At 39.6% G+C, this 22099-nt stretch overlaps 1 pseudogene; it reads left to right on the forward strand.

The window, feature by feature from the left end:
* LOC112407825 (heat shock-related 70 kDa protein 2-like) overlaps nt 1-10113 on the forward strand; it is a 63752-nt pseudogene extending 53639 nt beyond the window's left edge.
* The last annotated feature ends 11986 nt before the right edge of the window (nt 10114-22099 follow it).

A 22099-nucleotide genomic window follows, 5' to 3' on the forward strand; every position in this document is an offset into this window, starting at 1 on the left:
AGTGGGTTGATGCTTGGCATTGCTTAGGGACTTGCATCTAAGAGTTGACTTAGCAAGTTAAATTCATTTTTTTCCTACCAAGTACTTGCTTCTCCCATATAACCTATTCTTTTCTCCTTTCCTATTAAACATTTTTTAAAAGTTATTGCCAGTATACAGTGTGTTTTAAAAACGAGTCACTTGTCTCACCCCTTGTCTTGGTTTCTAAGATGCACTCTTGAAAGTGTTCTATTAAAAGATTTCAATGCAATTCACATGGAGATTGTAGGGGAGCAGAATTTGGCACCCCAAAATATGTCTCTTTGGGATATTAATTATTTTAACCTGGTTAAGTTCTAAGAAACAGCAGACAAGGGAAAAACTTTGAAAACCAAGTAGGAGTCACCCTTTGGAAAGAAACATTTACATTTACAAGGGAAATCTCTGTTCGTAAGGGTGTTTTCCTCTCTATACCAAGAAGAAAATGACTAAATCTCTGGAAATTTATCAGTGGAGAAGGCATGGACTTAAATCTGCACAACAACCTTACCCTTGTTTACTGTGCTTTTCCTGGTCACCTCTCATAACTGGCTCCCTCACCCCCAACTTCTTTTGTCTTTAGCTGGAGATGGTATTTAAGGTGGTGGCTTGGGCCATTTTGGCGAGTTACTCAGTTCTCCTGGGTCTCTCCCAAGTAGACATGTTGTTAAACTTTGATTTTCTTATTAATCTGTCTCATGTCAATTTAATTCTTAGACCAGCCAGAAGAACCTAGAAGAGTAGAGGGAAATTTCTTCCTCCTCCCCAGCAAAATCTTTCAAGATCTTTGACTACTGTAAGAAATATATATGAAATTCAAGAAAATGCTTAGCCTCTGAATATCTTATGAATAGTTATTTTAAAATAATAATTCCCAAATGAATTCCATGTTTCTAAATTATTATATTTAATAAGCTATTTTTATTTGTACATTTTATCTCATTGTAATTAACTTCTGGATCTACATTTATCTGTTGGTTCCTGTTTGTTTCATTTTTAGTCTTCAGACTTTTTTGGCTTATCAGAGAATGTTTGAATCAGTATTTCCATAAATTAATGGTAGGAGTTTTACAAACTACAGAATGCAAAGAGAGCAAATTATCCTTAAAATTGGACAATCCAAGGATTATTTAAAAGATGTTTCCCTTGTAAATGCAATGAAATAATGTAGCAATTAGAAATGAACCATATAAATGTGTACTCCAATTGTGAACCCTAGAAAGGTGACAGTGTAATGAGATTTGACAGCATGTAGAAAGGTGAAAGCTCATTAACAAGCTAGGATCTGCATTAAAAAAATTGATTAGCATTTTTGTATTATGTAAGAAGATGGCTTAACATTTCAGGAGGAGAGCAGCAGTTGTGTGGCATTTAAATCTATTCTGAATTAAAAATGATCAGTTTTTTAAAATTACAGAAAATTCTTATGCAAATGAAATATAATCAAGCCATGCTTCAGACTCATCATGCGTGATTGATATGCACTGTAACTTGCTTACTAATTTAAGGAGCAGAGGAATTCCAGTTACCTATCGTATTGTGGATGCAGTACTGTGCCTCACTGCTGGAAGTGATGTTAAATTTATTATGATAAACGGGGTAAACCAACAAGTTGGGTCCTTATCCAACTTGACATTTATGTGAAATGATAAGAATTTCTTATTATCCTGAAAACCTTAGCTTCCTCATAAATGTTAAGATCTTTTGGAGATTCTTAAAGATATGAACATTAAGAGCATGAGAGAGAATATAGGTAATAGAGAAGAGTACTTTGTAATGCCTTTAGAAGAAGACATTTGCTTGTTGACCTGAAAGTTTGTTTATTAGTGATCAGTAAGTAATTAGAGAGTTCTCTAATGTGTTCCTTTAGTGAGTTCATGTCTAGTTGTGAGAAAACTTGGTCATGAAATTGCAAATTGGGCTAACCTTGCAAACTATGAAGTTATTAATGTGCCCACATTTCTCCCAGCTTCCAGAGTTTTAACAATTTTTAAGTGTATCACAACCTACAAAATCCATACTGGTCTATTTCAGCAATTCTTCATCTAACTTTAGGATTTTGACAATACTGATTGGTTCAGGAACTGATTAGTTCAGGGTAAAAGCTAAAGTTGATATATCAAAAGTCAGTGTTTCTTTATTTTTTTAAGTTTTAAGAAGACAGATTTTAAGATGCCCTTTCTGATACTGCTTGTTGGACTTACCTTGGAAATCTATGATGTTAACATCCTCAATTTTCTCAGTTTTCAAAGTTTCTAAAATTAACTTTTTAGTTAATATTTTTTAGGCTCTTCTTTTAATTAAACACACACACACACACACACACACACACACACACACAGTGGTTGGTTCAGGATAAAAGCCAATGTTGGCATACCAAAAGTGTTTCTTTCTTATTTTGTAAGTTTTATGTGACAAATTTTGAGATGTCTTTTTCATATTAATGATATGTAATTTGTAATTTTGAAGGCTTTTGTAATTGGTAGCATTTTTCATTGGTATTTTAAATGATACTTAATTTTTATGATTTTGATAGTAATATATTTTCACAGTAGAAAATTTGGAAGACAGAAACATATGAAGGAAGCAAAATCAAAAAATTACCTTGAAGGGGAGCAGAATATGTCACCCCCAATCCAAAATATGCCTCTTTGGCATAAGGATTATTTTGAGCAGATTATTTTTTAAGAACCAGCAGCTTTAGGAAAAGGTCTGAAAATCAGTAGTAGCGGTTACCCTTTGGTAAGGGAATCTTCCATTTATAAGGGAAATCTCCATTTGTAAGGGTGTGTCCCTCTCTACTAGGAAGAAGAGGGTGACTCTGAAATTCTAGAAAGTCTTATCAATGGAGAAGGCTTGAACTTTTCCTGGGTTTCTCCCATGTGTAAGGAGAGATACATGTTATTAAACTTCTGTTTCTTTTTCTCTTGTTAATCTGTCTTTATTACAGGGGTCGTCTCAGCCAAGAACCTAGAATGGTAGAAGGAAAATTAGTTTTTCTTCCGTATAATATATAATATTATAATTCAGAGTTAACCATGGTTAACATTTTGTTATATTTCCTTCCAATCTTTCCAGTACGAGTGTTCTTCAGTGTTCATTTAAATCCAGTAGAGGAAATTGGTTCAAGATGGCGGAGTAGAAGGACGTGCTCTCACTCCCTCTTGCGAGAACACCAGAATCACAACTAACTGCTGAACAGTCACCTACAGGAAGACACTGGAACTCACCAAAAAAGACACCGCACATCCAAAGACAAAGGAGAAGCCACAATGAGACGGTAGGAGGGGCGCAATCACAGTAAAATCAAATCCCATAACCGCTGGGTGGGTGACTCACAGACTGGAGAACACTTAGACCACAGAAGTCCACCCACTGGAGTGAAGGTTCTGAGCCCCACGTCAGGCTTCCCTCTCTGCCCCCACTATTATCTTCGCCTTGGAGTATCTGTCCACAGGGGACAGACTCCAGCTGCTCAGCCTGGGCCCCATCTATCTCCTGCCTCAAGACCACATCAAATATGACTTTCCTTTCACTTCTGTGTGTACATAGGCAGCTTCTCCTTTGATTTGGGGCTCCAGGTGAGTGTTCGGTGCAGTGACTGGATGGGCACAAAGGGCCTGCATCCCCACTTCAGCACGTGCTCTGATATAATGGTGTTTCACTTGGCAGAGTGCTCTTGTCTGTATGTTAATGATTATATTCATTATGATATTAATAATTTTCACAGTGGCCCCGTCTACAGATTAAAAATCCCATCTTCGGGCGAGTCAGCTGGACCTCAGCAAAGTTAAGTGACTCGTATAAGCTCAGGCCTCTCAGATGTGGTGGAGCCAAAGCCAGAATTTCAATTTTTCTGATCCCATTACACCACGTGGCAGGGTGTGTGTGTGTGTGTGTGTGTGTGTGTGTGTGTGTGTGTGTGTGCGCGTGCGCACACACACGTGTAGGTGTGCTTGTGTGAAAGTGTGTGTTTGTATCCTCTTCTGTAGCTGAACAGCAGTTACAGATATTTTCCTTTTAATTTGTTTCTCTCTTGCAAATACCCATGCAGGTTTAGAGTAGAGCATTCTTTGTCTTTGAAATAATATTACCTATTACTTACGAATATACCAAACTTAAGGGAAAGGAATAATACAGTGCTGGCCTGTGTACATACCACCCAGCTGAAGAAATAAAACACTACAGTTAAAGCCTTTGATGTACCCTGCCTGATGCCATTGTCTTCTCTGCTCTTACAGGCTATACTGCACTTTTAGTATAGTTTTTCAATGACCACTCTTTTATATATCAACAGTTTAGTTTGTGTCTAAGACTAATCACACGTATATGTATATTCACATATATGTATGTATGTGCATAGATGTATATAAGTGCATAGATGTATATAAATGTATGCTTGATGCTTCTGAAATTATAATTAAGAGCAACGATAATATATTGCATTTCCATAGCAATTTACATTTCCAAAGTACTTTGAAATATTTCATCGCATTTTACTTTTATTAATTGACATGTGTGCCTTAGTCTTTGGAACCTGCAAAGTCTCTCTGCAAGTCGGATAGATATACATGTGTGAGGCTGGGTAGTGCAACATAACCGCTTTAGATATTCCCGTATCCTAACCCTTGTGCAAATGCTAGAGAATAATGCTTCAGAATTCTCAGTCCTGAGTAGTCATTAATGTGAAGCAATGGGGTATTATTCCACTTTTGAGTTGTAACCAAATGCACCATCTATATGCATAAATACATTTTAATTCATGACATTATTATAGACATAAAAAGCTGACATACATTTGACTTAGGAGTAACACCTGCAGGTTTCTTGGAACCTCTCGACATTCTTTACTGACAGTTCTCACAAATATCAGACTTTCTCCTATGGTTCCTTTCCTGTTTCTGGTTAGATCAAGCTGGATGAATTATCTCCCTCTGTCTCATTCCTTAGCTTTTCCAGAGCCACATTTTGCTCTGAGAAGGGGAGAGAAGAGTCAACTGATTTTCTTCCTCAGACTCAGAATGGGTGCAGTAATTTTCTGTAATATATTTCAGGCCGTTATTCTCATCTTCCGAAGCAATTTATTATCTTTAACCTGATTTTTATCCCTAAGGCTAAATCATCATTTTTCTATTAGGGATAACACAGCTGCTGGGGGATTGCATAAAGGACTGAGGAATAGTGAAATTGGAAGAAAAGCAAAGTTAACCCTTGACCAGCTGGTATATACTAAGTAATGTCAGGAAATGAATGCTATAGGGTTGTAGCCCCAGACTAGCCCCGGGAGGGGGGTGATCCAACCTTATTTATTAGCAAATTCCTGTGGGTCTCACGAGAGAATTCACTCTTGGCAGTATAGGGAGTAATGACCAGGTCCCGGATGAAGGCATACAAATAATCTGTTTTTGTTGCATGGATTTCTTACGTTACCCAATGCAATACTTACGGTAATTATGATTTTTTAGAGAACCGGCTATATCCATGAACCTCAAAGAGATGGATCTGTTAGTTAAGAAATACCCAACTGGCGAAAGGAATAATACAGTGACTACCTGTGTGCATGTCAGCCAGCTGAAGAAATAAAACATTCCTTATAGTTCATGGCTTTCACTCACCATTTCTGCCCTTCGGAAGTCTGAAAATCTTTCATTTGAACTAAACGCTCTCAGGCAGTGGGGGCTATGAAGGAGATGATTTGTTCCACAGTTAGCATGCCGCTTGGGACGGTGGGGTTTAATCCTCTAGGGATCTCCCAAGTTCCAGAGGAAGTAGAAGGCTCTCAAGAAAGAGGACTGGAGAGCAGTATTCCCAACCCAGGCTGCTGTGGCTTAGAGACTTCCAAACTTGTGTAGCAACTTACTTGTCAGATTTCAAATTGAGCTTTTCCACTTTAGGTTGAATATTGGGCTGAAAGCTAGCTGACATATTAACTTAGAAGATATTTCACTAACAGCTGCTCAAAGAGACTAAATATTTACCACACTTATATTTTTATAATATAAATATAAACTAATAAATATAGACTAATATATTTACCACACAATATAGCATAAGGAAAGCAAATTAAGGAAAGATTATAAATGAAACTAGTTGTCCCGTCCTGATTAAGAAAATGTAGTCCCTCCCCCCACCCACCCCCGGCCCAGTAACATGGGATTACTTTGGCGTCATAACCCAACACAGTTCTTGACAACACTGCCATGTAATCATTCTGCAGGAAATCGGGCTCCGCTGAGTCTGGACTGACAACATGGTGGCTGGTATAAACTGTAGTTTAGCTGACTACTTAGCCTTGAAAGTAAAAACTAAACATGTAATTCCTGAAAACAAGGGATGGTTTATGAAATAAACATTTTCTGCTTTAGAAAAAAAGCTTTATGCAATTCAAAAGGGTTTTGTTTTTAAAACATTACTCACTAATTGCATTTAAGCATAAAAACAACTCTTAAGGTTTTCTTTCAGTCTGCTCCATACTGTTGCATATACAATATTTAATTAGATGATTCATTAAATTTATGAAAGTTTTCAACTCGTGTTGAATATAACTTATTAAATTTTAATTTTAAATGACGCTGTAATAACCTCTTTGGGAGTCATCCTGCCTAGGCTGGCTGTGACTGCAGACATTCACATATTCTGCCGGTGCAGCTAGAGGGGCTGCCTACATGGACAACTCAACGGCTTTCCTTCCCTCTACTCTCTACCTGTGTTCAGCCCCGGTATAACTTAGCAACTTTTCTCATCAACTGATCAGTGATCTGCACATAGGAGGTAGTCAGCAAATGCTAAGTGATGCAAATAGTTCTGTGTGAGTAGCCAGTGTAATCAAATGAAGCAATTGCAAGATTTTAAAAAGTCAGGTATCCCAGTTCTGTCTATAAGCATCTGTGCAATCTAGGGCCATCCCTTGACCTCTCTGGGTCTCGGTTTTCTTACCCGTCATCCCGATGGCTTAGACCCGGTGGTTTCTGAAGACCAGCCCAGGATTAACCTTCTCTAGTTCCATGTCCCTCCGCTCTCATCCTGCCTACAATCTCAGATCCAACTTTCCCTCCACTGAAGACACTGCTCTATGACTTACCTTAATGTCCTAGAGTTAAGTATTTGCTGTGCTTGCCATTTTTCAGATTTATCACCAACTTCTACATTGCCATTTGGAGAAAAATAAAAATAGCTTTTCCCTGTAAACTGAGAATGTTGCTACATATTTGCGATCTGGATCATCAAGTGAAATATTCTTCTGGTTGGGAGTGGCCCTTGCCTTCCTGCCCTCAAGTTTCCTGGCTGCTTCCATTTAGTGCTTTGATGGGGAGTCATGAGGACCAGCTACCAGATCTCCATCTGCCACCAAATCCCTGTGTCACCAAGGGCCAGTCGCTTCCCAGCTTGCACCTCAGTTTCCCCAGATGTCTAATGAGAGACCTTTATTTGATTATACCTAGAATCCATTATATTCTGATTCTTTATGAATCTGTGTTTTAGGGTTGCCGGTTATTTAAAGACAAGAAACGTCAGAAGAACTTTTAATGAGCACCTACTCTATGCCGAGATGGGAGGTATACTTTAAAGGTAAGAAAAGTGAGGAGCGGAGTGGTTAAAAAGCATGCCTAATCATTAATAAACTAACAAAGCTGCAGATGGCACAGTCAGGACTTGAATCTGTGTCTGTCTGATTCCATAAGCCATACTAGCTGGAAAGGTTAGTTGGATGTGTTTTATTTTATTTATTGTATTTGGTAGGTGATAGGGAACAAGTTTTTAAGCAAGGGTTAGTGTGATTAAAGGCAAAATTTTAAAAGGTCAGCGTGATGGTGTTCCTAGAGGATAGCAGCCGTATTTAATTTCTCCCTTTACTTTCAGTATCTAACACAGTGTTTAGCAAATGGCAGTTACATAATTGATGTTTATTGAATGGAGAGATGGATGGATGAATGATGGTGATGCGTAAGTCATGAAATCAGAGAAAGGAGAAATACTAGTGGCAATGCTACTGTGATAATCTAGATATGAAGTAATAAAAATGTGAACCAGAGTGGTGGCAGTGGGACAGGACACCAAAATGGCTCCAAGGGCTTTTGAAGCCTTGTTGGTTGCCATTGATGGCTTGATATCATCCTCAGAATTCTGGTGGTCATCTTGTAATCAGGCATCTATTGACAAATGCAGGGGAAGGCTGCAAACAATAGAAGACAAGTGGAACACATTACCATCTGAATGAATTATAAAACTGAATGCATTTATATTTGAGTTTGACCCACATAAGGACCGCAATACAGCAAACAGGAGGTGCTGGAGAAAATAGAGGATATAGGTCTCATGTAGAGGTTCATTGCAAGAGGCTATAGTTGACACTGATTTCTTTTAAACTATTTCAGCCTCACTTACCCCCTTCTCTTTCTTTACTCAAGACGTCTCCCTTTGGTATTGAACTGGGTACCGCTTATTCACGAGTAGGGGTCTTCCAGCATGGAAAAGTAGAGATCATTGCCAATCACCATGGCAAATGTACCAGTCCAAGTCGCTCTCACAAAGTGAACACCTCATAGATGAGGTTGCTAAGAATCAAGAGGCAATGAACCTCACCTGTACCATCTTTGATGCCAAGAAGCTGATTGGATGCAAGTTTGATGATGCCGCAGTTCAGTCAGAAGGAAGCACTGGCCTTTCCAAGTGATTTGTGGAAAGGGAAAGCCCAAAGTAATCGTACGATATAAAGGAAATAATATTTTTTCCCCTAGAGGAGATCTCTTTCATGGTTCTAAGCAAGATGAAAGAATTTGCTGAAGCCTATTTAGGGGAAAAAAAGTAGAAATGCAGTAATTACTGTTCGACCTACTTAAATGATTCACAGTGTCAGGCCACCAAGGATGCAGGGATCATCACTGATCTTAATATCCTGGGAATCATTAATGAACTTATTTATTGCAGCACCATACTCCAAGGCTTGGATTAAAAAAAAAAAAAAAAATCCCCAAACACCTGAAGCTTTAAAAAAGAGAAACGTACTAAGCTTTGACTTAGGTAATGGCACCTTTGATGTATCTATCCTAAACATCCAGGATGGCATCTTTGAAGGAAAATCCACAGCTGGTGACACACATCTGGCTGGGGAAATTTTTGATAACTGTATGGTGAATCACCTGGTTGATGACTTCAAATGCAAGCGCAAGAAGCATACAGCCTCCAACAAGCAGGCAACGTGCCACACCGAGGCTGCGTGTAAGAAGGCAACGTGTATTTTGAACTTCTTTGCTCACCCCGGGTTTGAAATTGACTGGTTCTATAAGGGTGTGGATTTCTACCCTTCCATTTCCTGAGCCCACTTTGAGCAGCTCAGTGCTTATCTCCTCCGTGGTACCTTGAAGCACGTACAGAAATCTCTGAAGGATGTCCAACTTGACAAGAGCCAGGTTAATGGAATTGTGCTAGTGGGTGATTCCACTTGTACCCCAAAGTTCCAGAAATTGCTGAAAGATGTCTTGAATGGAGAGGAGCTCAACAAGACTACCCACCATGATGAGGCCACGGTGTGTGGCGCAGCTGCACAGGCAGCTCTTCTCACGGGCAACAAATCAGGGTATGTGCAGAGAAGCTCGTTGATGTTACCCATTTCCCAACAGGCACTGAGACAGCAGGGAGGATGTGACATCCCTTATCAAGAGAAACACCTCAATACCTCCAAAGCAGACCCAGATGTTCCCAGCTTAATTTGACAACAAGACCACTGTCTTAGCAAAAGTGTATGAGGGAGAAAGGGCTTTAACGAAAAGAAACTGCTCGGCAAGTTCGTACTTTCTGGGATCCTCTAGCTTACTGTGGTGTTCCTGACATCCAGGTGACTTTGACAGGGTCACCAATACCATCCTCAGGGTACCTGCTGCAGACAAAAATGCTGGCAGGAAGAACAAAATGCACATTACTAATGACGAAGGCTGTTTCAGTAAAGATGATACTGACCAGATTGTAAAAGAAGCAGAAAATGATGGAGTAGAAGGGGAAGTCAATAAAGATCGGGTAGCGGCCAGAAGCACCGCAGAATTCTGCACCTTCGGTGGCATATGCGGGCATATGACTCCATTTCAGTCAAGAAGATAAAAAGAAGGTTCCTGGAAAGTGCCAGGAACTGTTAAACTGCCTCAAATGTAACCAGAGCTGAGTGTGAGTGTAAGCGGGCTTCACTCGCAGTGGGATCTGGCCGCTGGGGCTTCTCCAGCTCAGCCGAGCCTCGGGTTAGTATCAGGGAAGTAGGCTAACAGTCATTCTTTGGAGAAACTTTCCTGGTCTCCACAGTCATTTATACAGTTTCAATATTTCATGCTTAGTTTGCAGCATCAGTGTGTATGTTTGAAAAAGGACAGATTCAAAACTTAATGATCAATATTTGTAAGTTTATTCAACATTTTAATATTAACGCTTCTACATCTTGTGGGTTATGAACTTCATCACATATTTTCACACCTGCAGTTTGTGTCTGGTGACTAGTTTGGGAATTAGCACTTATAAAATATTTAAACAGTTAACTTTGGTAGTAAGGAAGAGGTCGTATTACCATATCACAGTCTCACCACTTTAATAACAATGACCACTTATGAGCAAATATTGTGACTGTAAACTTGTATAAACACTGTGCCCTACTCATCTGTGTACTACAATAGAGTTTACTACTTGTAGTCACATTTTCTGTGTATTTCTTCAAAAGGGCTTCGTAACCCACTGGTGAGATCTGTTTCTCACCCTTCATAAACTCAACACAATTTCCATGAAACGGGTTGGAATCACAACTTATCACTGAATCTTATAGTATTTGTGAGTTTTAGAAAAGAAATATTTCTTTGTGTATCACAGTTATGGTACTGTAGTTTTACTGTCGTTCTTAAGGGTAGGTCGAGACCTAAGGGAGAAGAATTGTTGTTTTCAGCATTCAGGCCAACTCTGTAGAATTACATGGGATTCAGCGTGACGTGGATTATTGTCAGTGTGACTCACAATGGCCTGCTTGCGTTTTGGGGCTGCCTGACCTCCCCACTTAGTCTCTTCCCCATACACTTGATGGACCGACTTCTGAGATGGAAAGTTGCCTTAACACTGGCTTCAGGAAAGCCAGAGAAGGAGGACAACTGTGTCAATATCATTGCTGGTTTTACATTATAAACATTGTGTTCACTGAGCTCCTAGTTAATAAAGAGTATTGAGCCCTTGTCACTTCCTATAAGTTGAGAACAAATTCCATCAGGAGGTACCAAGGAGGCCTTCTGAAGAGTGAAGTGCCTTTGAGAAGAGGGGACATACCATGAAAGAAGACATCATATGTGGCACATATATACAATGGAATATTACTCAGCCATAAAAAGAAACGAAATTGAGTTATTTGTAGTGAGGTGGATGGACCTAGAGTCTGTCATACAGAGTGAAGTAAGTCAGAAAGAGAAAGACAAATACCGTATGCTAGCACATATATATGGAATCTAAAAAAAAAAAATGGTTCTGAAGAACCTAGGGGCAGGACAGGAATAAAGATGCAGACATAGAGAAATAACTTGAGGATGAGGACTCGGGAGGGGGAAGGGTAAGCTGGGATGAAGTGAGAGAGTGGCACGGACATATATACACTACCAAATGTAAAATAACTAGTGAGAAGCAGCTGCATAACACAGGGAGCTCGGTGCTTTGTGACCACCTAGAGGGATGGGATAGGGAGGGTGGGAGGGAGGCTCAAGAGGGAGGGGATATGGGGACATAGTTAGTTATGCATATGACTGATTCACTTTGGTATATTTCAAGGAATTAGCTTATGCAATTGTGGGGGCTGGCAAACCTGAAATCTGAAACTCAGCCTGGAATCTTGAGGCAGAATTTCTTCTTAATGGAAGCCTCAGTTTTACTCTTAAGACCTTTCAACTTATTAGGTGAGGCCCACTTATATTATTGAGGATAGACTCCTTTATTTAAGTCTACTCATTGTAGATGTTAACCACAGCTACAAAATACCTCCATAGCAACACTTAGATTAGTGTTAGATTAGGTAACTGGGCACGTCACGCTAACCGTTACAACGTTCTCTGGGGGCCTACGCAGACACTCTTGAGTATTCAAGGGAATAGTCCCAGCTCTGAACTCACAGCATTTTGTTTTCACTTCTCTTACATACTTACGTAGTTAATCCATTCTTACTTGTGAGGATGAAGTACCAGGCACTGAGTTAGATGTTGAGGATTCAGAAGTGAGTAAGATAACTGTGTTTGCAGTCAAGAAAAGAGGCTGCTTCGTAGTTCTGAACATCATGTCTTGTATGTAACAGGTCGTCCAGTGTTTGAATTAATACAGAACATTTTGGTACCCAAAAGTGTCGCTAATATTCATGCTCAAATCATCAACATGTATATTCTAATCCTCTTTTATCCTTTGGGTAAATTTCATGATAGGTATGTTATGAATATAAGCCTATAATCAATACAGTACCTTAGTTCAAGCATACTTTGATGCTGATGGAATTAACACAATTTCAGGAAATCTATTCACTTTAGCCAAAAAATCAGTACATTTGTGACAATTCATTGGAATTTGGAAATATTGCCAAATCTGGATATTTCACATAATAAATATAGGCTGTGGTACAACTTTCCCAAAAAACTAATTGATTCAGTGATTCAATGGAGATTCAAAGAGGAAGCATGCCTAGGTCCTTAGTATCCTAAAGGTTAACCTTTAGGTCAATTGTAAAGAATTAATAAAGAGAAACCTCAATTAAATAGAGTTGGGAGACCAGAAGGGGGCGCTCTCATGCCCTGTGACCATAGCAGAGCTCAACAAGAAGAAGAGAGAATCCTTTTCTTTCCTGGCAAGTACTGAGCCAGTGAAAAGCTATAGACTCTCTGTTTACTGTAGCCCTCCCAGCATCCTTTTCCTCTGTAAACGCGTTCTTCCCTTGCCCTGCAGGGACTTCCATGTTGCTCGCCAGGGTTGCAGACCTGAATTGCAATTCTCTGCTGACCCCTAATAAACCCATCTTTGCTGGAGAAATATCTGGCAGTCTACTTATTTCAGGTCAACATTTTGCTGGCCCGTATGGAGAACAGAGGAGACTCCCCGTGGCTTCGGGGCTGGTGAGCAAAGAGGTGTGTTACCCACAAATTGAGCCCGCTGTGCTTGCAGCTTTTCTCACCAATCCTGGAGTTTGAAGTTATGTCTTTCTCCTGAATCCAAGCTCACAGTCTCTGCATTGAAAACTCTCTAGGCTTTATTCAGGACCTATTTTAAGGTCTTGTTCTTTCTGGTTAAGGTCTTGTTCTGTATGTGAGTACTCATTTGGCTCTTTTATCTGATTTTGAGATCAGACCATTTCAACCAAAGCTGGCTGAGAAGCCATAGGCCCATTCCTTTGGAATAGGGGCCATTCTCTGAAAACTGGCTGAACAAGTCTTTGGCCTAGTTCCTCTGGGACCAAGCTGTTTCCATAGAATTGACTGATATCAGTTTGCAAGCTGTTTGCTTTGAGCTGTTTGAAAATTGTTCCTTTACTCTAGAGAAAAATATCTGAGAAACGGGATCCCAGTTACCTAAATATTTTGAGGGTGCTCCTCCCACACAGGGACTCTGGCCGATTTTATGTTTAAAACCCATGGTTCTTCCTCACTCCCATTTCTAACTGAATGGACTGACCTTACCAAAGGAAATTTAGAGTATCAATGGCCATTAACTTAATTTCCTTAAAACAAAATTGGGTTATAATAGCTCAAAAGTTTCCAAAACTAGTGGAATGCCTCTTTTGATTGGTAGATTGGTATTTTGAGGCTTCCAAACACTGTCAGGACCCTGTAGTTGCCTCTCTTCAATATAAGAATTTAAGATTAACTGAGGCAAACAAAGATCAAGTAGCTCCTGAAGTCTCAGGCTCTGCTTCCTTCTTTGTCTTGGGCTCTGCCTCCAGTGCCATCTTGTCTCTCTCCCTCAGCTCCACGTGGTCAGACTCCACCCCCAGCGCCATCTTCCTCTTTCCCTTCTCCACTGCCTGTACCTCCTCTATACTCTCAATCTCCCCATACTAATTCTCTCACTGAACTTCCTCTTCTCTCTGAAATTTACCCACTGCCTTTTCCTCTGAAATTGTCAGAACCTGGCCCTTTAAAATTAAGCCTACTGAGGATCCAGAGGCTAAACCCTTAATTTCTTACGTTCCCTGGACTAAAGCTGAACTGTGAACCATAGTTGAAGATTTTCCCGAAGTAACTAAAGAGCCTCACAGATTTACTGAGGAATTTAATATAGTCATTCAAACTTATCAACCTGGTTTCTCTGACTTATATCAGCTAATTCATACACTGGTTGGTGAAGGCCAGGCCCAGCATTAGACGAAAACCACTAACTGGTAAAATCCTAAAGGGTTTTTAGAATTACAACTGAAAGACCAGCCCGCTAACTTACTATATCAACTGGCTTAGGCCGTTGCTGGGTGACTTCATTGAGCAATTCTTAGGACTTTTCCAAAGCCTGTTGATTTGAAGAAAATTTATCTTTGCACACGAAGAGAAAATCTGATGAACCAGTGTTTGGGTCTTTTGATCATGAGCCACCCATTCTCCATGCTTGGCCCTTGCAATAAACCTTTCTCTGCTCAAAAAAAAAAAAAAAATCTGGTGAACCTGTTCCTGACTATTGCAGTTGACTTCAGGTTGTTTTTAAGGAAAGGAAAGTTCTGGTCTTCCTTCAGATGTTGATTTCACCCAGGTAGCTTTTAACAGTGTTTATTAATGGGATGAGCCAGGACCTCTCCCTTCTAGTAAAAAGGCCCAGGATGGAATGGGAAACTATGTCCGCTCCAGATTTAATTAATCTGGCAAACCAGCTCTCTTACACTTTTTTTTAAAGATTTTTTATTGAGTATAGTTGCTTTACAATGTTGTGTTAGTTTTTACTGTACAGCAAAGTGAATCAGCTCTACGTATAAATATATCCACTTGGATTTCCCTCCCATTTAGGTCACCATAGAGCACTGAGTAGAGTTCCCTGTGCTATATAGTAGGTTCTCATTAGATATCTATTTTATATATAGTAGTGTATATATGTCAATCCCAATCTCCCAATTCATCCCACCCTTCCCTTCCCCCCTTGGTATCCATATGTTTGTTCTCTACATCTGTGTCTCTATATCTGCTTTGTAAATAAGATCATCTATACCAGTTTTTTCAGATTCCACATATATGCGTTAATATATGATATGTTTTTCTCTTTCTGACTTACTTCACTCTGTATGACAGTCTCTAGGTCTACCCACATCTCTACAAATGACCCAATTTCATTCCCTTTTGTGGCTGAGTAATATTCCATTGTATATATGTACCACATCTTCTTTATCCATTCCTCTGTTGATGGGCATTTAGGTTGTTTCCATGTCCTGGCTATTGTAAATAGTGCTGCAATGAACATTGGGGTGCATGTGTCTTTTTGAATTATGGTTTTCTCTTGGTATATGCCCAGTAGTGGGATTGCTTGGTATATGCCCAGTATGGTTTTCTCTTGGTAAATTGCCTAGTAGTGGTATATGCCCAGTTACATAGTATTTTTATGGAACCTCCATACTGTTCTCCATAGTGGCTGTATCAGTTTACATTCCCACCAACAGTGCAGGAGGGTTCCCTTTTCTCCACACCCTCTCCAGCATTTATTGTTTGTAGATTTTGTGATGATGGCTATTCTGACCAGTGTGAGGTGATACCTCATTGTAGTTTTGATTTGCATTTCTCTAATAATTAGTGATGTTGAACATCTTTTCATGTGTTTGTTGGCCATCTGTATGTCTTCTTTGGAGAAATGTCTATTTAGGTCTTCTGCCCATTTTTGGATTGGGTTGTTTTTTGTTTTGATATTGAGCTGCATGAGCTGTTTGTATATTTTGGAGATTAATCCTTTGTCCGTTGCTTCGTTTGCAAATATTTTCTCCCATTCTGAGGGTTGTCTTTTCATCTTGTCTATAGTATCCTTTGCTGTGCAAAAGCTTTGAAGTTTAATTAGGTCCCATTTGGGTTTTTTTTGTTTTTATTTTTATTACTCTAGGAGGTGGGTCAAAAAAGATCTTGCTGTGATTTATGTCAAAGAGTGTTCTTCCTATGTTTTCCTCTAAGAGTTTTATAGTATCCAGTCTTACATTTAGGTTGTCTTACACTTTAGATGAGTCTCTTCCATGGAAGACCATCAAAATTCTTAACATTCAACTCCAGCAATTGAAGGCTCCTAAATGAAACCAAACCCCTCCTAGTTTCTGCTATTATTGCAAAGAGCTAAGACATTGGGAGATAGATTGTTACAAATTTAAGCATTTTGGGCATCTTCAGCCTTCTAATTGCCTCTCTGATGTCCTCTCAATTCTCAATGACAAGGTTCTGAGGAAATACAAGGGCTCTTTCCCAATCCTCCCTCTTAATTGGCTTGGTGAAACATTTCCCCAAATTGGGGCTGAATCTCTCCCAGTCCTAATTCACACCAGAACCATACCTTTGGTACTCAACCTTAGTACTGTGAAGCAGCAGCCACCTCACAGTACTAAAACAGTTGAAATAGTGGGCATCTCTAATGTGTCTCAAGAGGTTCATGTCTCTGAACCTGTTTCCTTTTTTTTAGACCTTTTGAGGGATACACACTCTTTTCTTCTTAATCCTCTGACCCTATCCATCTTGTAGGCTGAGACTTCTCAGAGAAATATCATGCCAGAATTTTTTTCTCCCAAAAGGGGGAAATAATCCTAGAATTTGACAGTAGTCATCAAAGTAACCAAGCAGGTAAATTAAGTAACCCTTTGACATCTCTTATTTGTTCCATCTCTGACGGTACTAGAGCTAATTCCGGAAACACTGGTCATTTGTTCCTATTGAATCAGCCACCGCTTTCTTTATGGCCAAGATCTTCAACTGATACTGGCAAAATTCACAGTGCACCTCCAGTCAGGATTCAAATATTGGGTTGGCAAAAAAGTTCCTTTGGGTTTTTCCAGCGGTTACAGGAAAACCCAAATGAACTTTTTGGCCAACCCAGTAGCTCCCTCGAAACCTCTTCCCAGAATTAATCAATACCCTGAAAGTAAAGAAGCCCTTCAAGGCATAAAGCCCATAGTAGATTACAAGACTCAAGGCCTCATTATCCCTTGTAGTAGCCCCTGTAACACTCCCCCTTTACTGGTGAAAAAGCTAAGGGCCAAGGGTGGAGGTTTGTCCAGGGCCCCCAAGCGATAGACAACATTGTTATCCCTCAACATCCCTTGTTCCTAATCCTCATACTTTACTAACAACCATTTCTACTGGAAGCAAATTCTTTACTGTAATTGACATATGTAGTGCACTCCAATTGATGAAGCTAGCCAATACTTTTTTGCCTTCACTTGGGAAGAAAAACGATTCACCTGGACAGCAATACCTCAGGGTTTTCTAAGAGTCCTTCTTATTTCTCTCAAACCCTGAAGGCTGATCTGGATGACATAAAGTTCCCTAGAGGTATGACTTTGTTGCACTATGTGGATGATTTGCTTCTTTGCTCTCCTCAAGCCTCCTCACAGGAAGACAGCATCCACTTGCTAAAGCTTTTAGCCTTAAAGGGACAAAAGGTCACCAAAGAAAATTTGCAGTTTGCCCAAATTCAGGTTCGATATTTAGGGCATCTGATATCAGAACATAGATCCAGATATACTTCATGGTGTCCTAAGTTTCCCAAAACCCAAAGCTAAGTGCTAACTGTGAGGTTTTCTCAGGCTAATTGGTTATTGCTGAAATAGAATTCCAAATTTGTCTCTTACGGCCAAACCTCTGTATGTTTTACTAAACAATAACAACTTGGACCCAGTTTTATGGGAAGATCTGGACAACCTAGCTTTCAAGAACTTCGGGAAAGTTTGATGAACCTACCTGCCCTTGGACATCCCAGTTATCAGAGTCCCTTTTTTCCTTTTGTATATGAAAAGGAAGGGCATGTTCTTGGGGTGCTCACCCAAAAACACAGGGACCAATATCAACACATAAGGTATTATAGCCAGCAACTTGACCCTGTAGTGTGGGGAAATGCGCCTTGCCTCAGAGCCATCATGGTCACTGCCCTTCCATTAGAACCACTGGGAAAGTTTTTGTGGGATCTCCTTCAACCACTTCGGTACCTCATGCAGTAGAAGCTCTCCTGAATTTTCATCACACTCAACATTTCTCAACCATCTGCCTCACCTCCTGTGAAGTCCTTTGGCCAGCTGCCTCTCACATAACTCTTTATGTTGTAATAACCTTAACCCAGCTACTTTTCTCTGCTCCATTGCTGACAAAGTCCCTCGTGACTGCTTAAGACTGATGGACCACCTCCTGTCTCCTCATAATGATCTACAGGATATTCCATTGGGTAACGTTGACTTCTCGAGGTTCACACTTAAAAGGTAACAATGGCAAATATTGTCCTGGGTATGCTATTACAACTCCTTTTGATGTCGAGGCAGCATCTTTACCTATGGGTACTTTGGCCCAACAGGCTGAATTATATGCTCTTACATGGGCTTGTGGTTTAGCTAAAGACAAAAGTGCCAATATTTGTACTGATAGTAGATATGCTTTTGGAGTAGCTCATGATTTTGGAATATTGTGAAAGCCACGTGGCTTCCATACTTCCAGTGGAAATGAAATTAAAATTGGCTCCTATGTACAGGAATTATTGAATACAATACTTTTATCGGCCACTTTAGCTATTATTAAGATTCTGGGGCATTCTAAACTTGATTCTCTGGAAGCTAGGGGAAATCACCTAACTGATATTACTGCAAGGAATGCTGCCTTTAAAGGGACCAACAGTAGCCAAACCTCTGTTATGGTCCAAAGGAATATTTTTCCAAATGATAATATAGAAAAACTGTCTAGAGACGCCCAACAATTGGCCTTAGAAAAGGAAACGCAAGATTGGAAATGCAACAATTGTTGGTTTTATAAAAAGAGAAAGCTCTGGTTTGTACCAAATAACAACTCTGTCCTACCAGAGACTCCAAAATTCCCACTCCTCACCACTGTATATGCATCAAAACACTGGGCTCCTGACAAAATGATAGCCTTCCTGGATCAATATTGGTGGGGAAACATTAATAAGACTGCAAAAAGTGCCAATCTCACTTGTCCCACTTGTCCAAAGTACAATCCAGGGAAGCCTGTTTGTACTGCTCCTGGACATTTTAAACTGGCTAATGGACCATTTGAGGTCTGGCAGATGCATTCCATACAACTTCCTCTGTCTAACTGATAAAAGTATTTTTTAGTCATCGTCTTTATGTTTTCACACTGGACGGAAGCCTTCCCTTACAGACAGGCTACTGCCTCTTCTGTGGCTAAAGTTCTTTTGGAAGGCAGCTATGCTTACCAGTATACTACCAATGCTGGTTAAAGTTCTTTTGGAAAAGATTATCCCTACCTGGGGAACTCCTCTTGAACTTCATAGTTATTGAGCAACCCATTTTACTGGTTAGGTTCTTCGACAAGTCTGTGCTGTTTGACCGGTTTTACAACACTTTCACCATGCTTACCGTCCTCAATCCTCTGTTTAGTCGAATGTACTAACAGCAGTATTAAGACTCAATTGGCAAAATTTGTAGAGGCTCTCCAAATACCTTGGCAAAAAGCATTGCCATTGGTCTTTCTAAATCTCAGATCCACCCCTTTCGGAACTTACAGGCTCTCACCCTTTGAGGTAGTGACAGGATGCCCGATGCACTTGGGTTCTGCTTCTTCTGACCCACAACTGATAAAAGGAGATATACTACAATATTGCAAAGGCCTAATTGCTTCCGTTAAAAATAATCATGTTTTGGTAGAGCAGTCATCACAGTGTGCCCTTGGGAGACAAAGACCTTAAGCATCACACCTTACAACCTGGTGATTTCATCTATTGGAAAAGACACCTCCAGAAGAACTCTCTTTACCTCAGCTGGAAAGGCCCCCAACAAGTACTGCTAATCAACCTTTGAGCTGTCAAACTCCAAGAAATAGATCTTGGATTCATGTGACACACCTAAAGAAAGTGGTAAACTCTGACTGGACCTGCACATCACCTGGTAACTTGAAAGTAAAGATTTCCTAGAATTGAAGCTGATGTCATTTGTTGAGACAGCTTTCCCAAGATATTTGGACCAGACCTGTGGAAGTTTGTTGCCAAACCTTTGATGATGACATAACGCTTCACGTGATTTCCAATGTCTATGATCTTGACAACATATGGACTTTAGATAAAAAGTGCCTAAAAATTCTCCATCCTACCCCTCCTTGTTACTCAAATGTGACCTTGATAGGTTTCCAATATGTGCACTTTCCCTATGACGTGAGATTCTGCACCCAGGAAAGGAAAGACCTCTGACATTGAGGGATAAAAAGCCACTGCAACTAGAAAACCTAACTAGATCAGTGATGGTTTCAAAGAAAGATCTTGATCAAGAGGGGGAAATGTAAAAATTTAATAAACAGAAACCTCAGTTAAATAGAATTGGGAGACCAGAAGAGGGAGGTCTCTTGCCCTGCAATGACGGCAAAGCCCAACAAGAAGAAGAAAGACTCCTCTTCTTTCCTGGCAATGACCCAGCCAAGGAAAAGCCATAGATTCCTTGTTTACTATATCCTTGCTAACTTCCTTGTCCTCCCTACCAAAGTATTGTCACTCAGCAAAGAAGAGAATGAAACAATGCCATTTGCAGAAACATGGATGGACCTAGAGATTATCATACTAGGTGAAGTAAGTCAGAAAGAGAAAGACAAATACCATATGATATCACTTGCATGCGGAATCTAAAATATGGCACAAATGAACATATCTGTGAAACAGAAACAGACTCACTGATGTAGAGAGTAGACTTGTGGTTGCCAAAGGGGAGAGGGGGGAGGGATGGATTGGGAGTTTGGGGGTTAGCAGATGCAAACTTATATATAGAATGGATAAACAACAAGGTTCTACTGTATAGTACAGGGAACTATATTCAATATCCTGTGATAAACCATGACAGAAAAGAATATGAAAAAGAATGTGTATATATTTACAACTGAATCACTTTGCTGTACAGCAGAAATTAACACAACATTGAAAATCAACTGCACTTCAATAATAATAAAAACCGTATTCTCCTTCCCTTGCTATGTGGGGTCTTGCATGTGGCTTATCATGATTGCAGACCCCAAATTGTCATTCTCTGCTGACCCCGAATAAACTTATCTTTGTTAGGGAAATGTCTGGCAGTCTGTTTGTTTCAGGTCAACACAATTCGTCAACATTTCAAGTTGCATTTTTACTGGGTGCTTGTGGCTGTTGTGAAATAAAACTAGAAATTATAATAAGCTTAATTATTCCATTATCACTGTCTCCCGCCAAGAACACCTAGGAGACTATTGAAAACACCACAAGTTACTATATTAAAAAAGATTGGTATGAATTTTAAAACTTTGTTTTAATTCTGTGCATCTGTACGATACTCTGTGTTTTTGAAAATCAATAAAATAATAGGTATTCACTGAATACTTCCTACGTGCTATATTCTAAGTAAATATAATCTCATTTATTCTTTTCAGCCACCCTGTTTGTTAGGTACTCATTCTGTATTTATAGATGAGGAAAGTGGGGCTCAGAGGCCACACAGCAGCTAGTAAGTGGCAAAACTGAAATTTAAACCTAAATCTGCTTGACTCTAAGGATGTATTATTTTTATTATGCCACATTATATTCCGCTTTATTCATTATTTTGTTGTACAAAAAAAATCTCAATTAGTAGCCAAGCTAATATGCTTATCATTTAAAATTACATAGCTATAGATTATTTCAAAGTTGTCAAACACCATCCCTTGTCACATATTTTGTTAATTTTTTTTTTCCATATGGTGCTCTTTTTAGCTGATAAAATAATAGTAATTCTCATGTCTGCTTTTAGAAATCTGTATTAAAAATGAATGGTTGGCTTAATCCCTTTCTGGATGTCAGGTACCATTTTTTTCCCTCCCATGAATAGCACTTTTAATTTTGCAAGTCTGCTAAGTTGTTCAAGGATATGTGGCACATAGTTGCTTGGATTGGTCTTGCGAAACCTCTTCCTCATAAGCTC

The sequence above is a fragment of the Neophocaena asiaeorientalis genome, unplaced genomic scaffold (assembly GCF_003031525.2).
Source record: "Neophocaena asiaeorientalis asiaeorientalis breed wild unplaced genomic scaffold, Neophocaena_asiaeorientalis_V1.1 scaffold1064, whole genome shotgun sequence".
Lineage (NCBI taxonomy): Eukaryota > Metazoa > Chordata > Mammalia > Artiodactyla > Phocoenidae > Neophocaena > Neophocaena asiaeorientalis.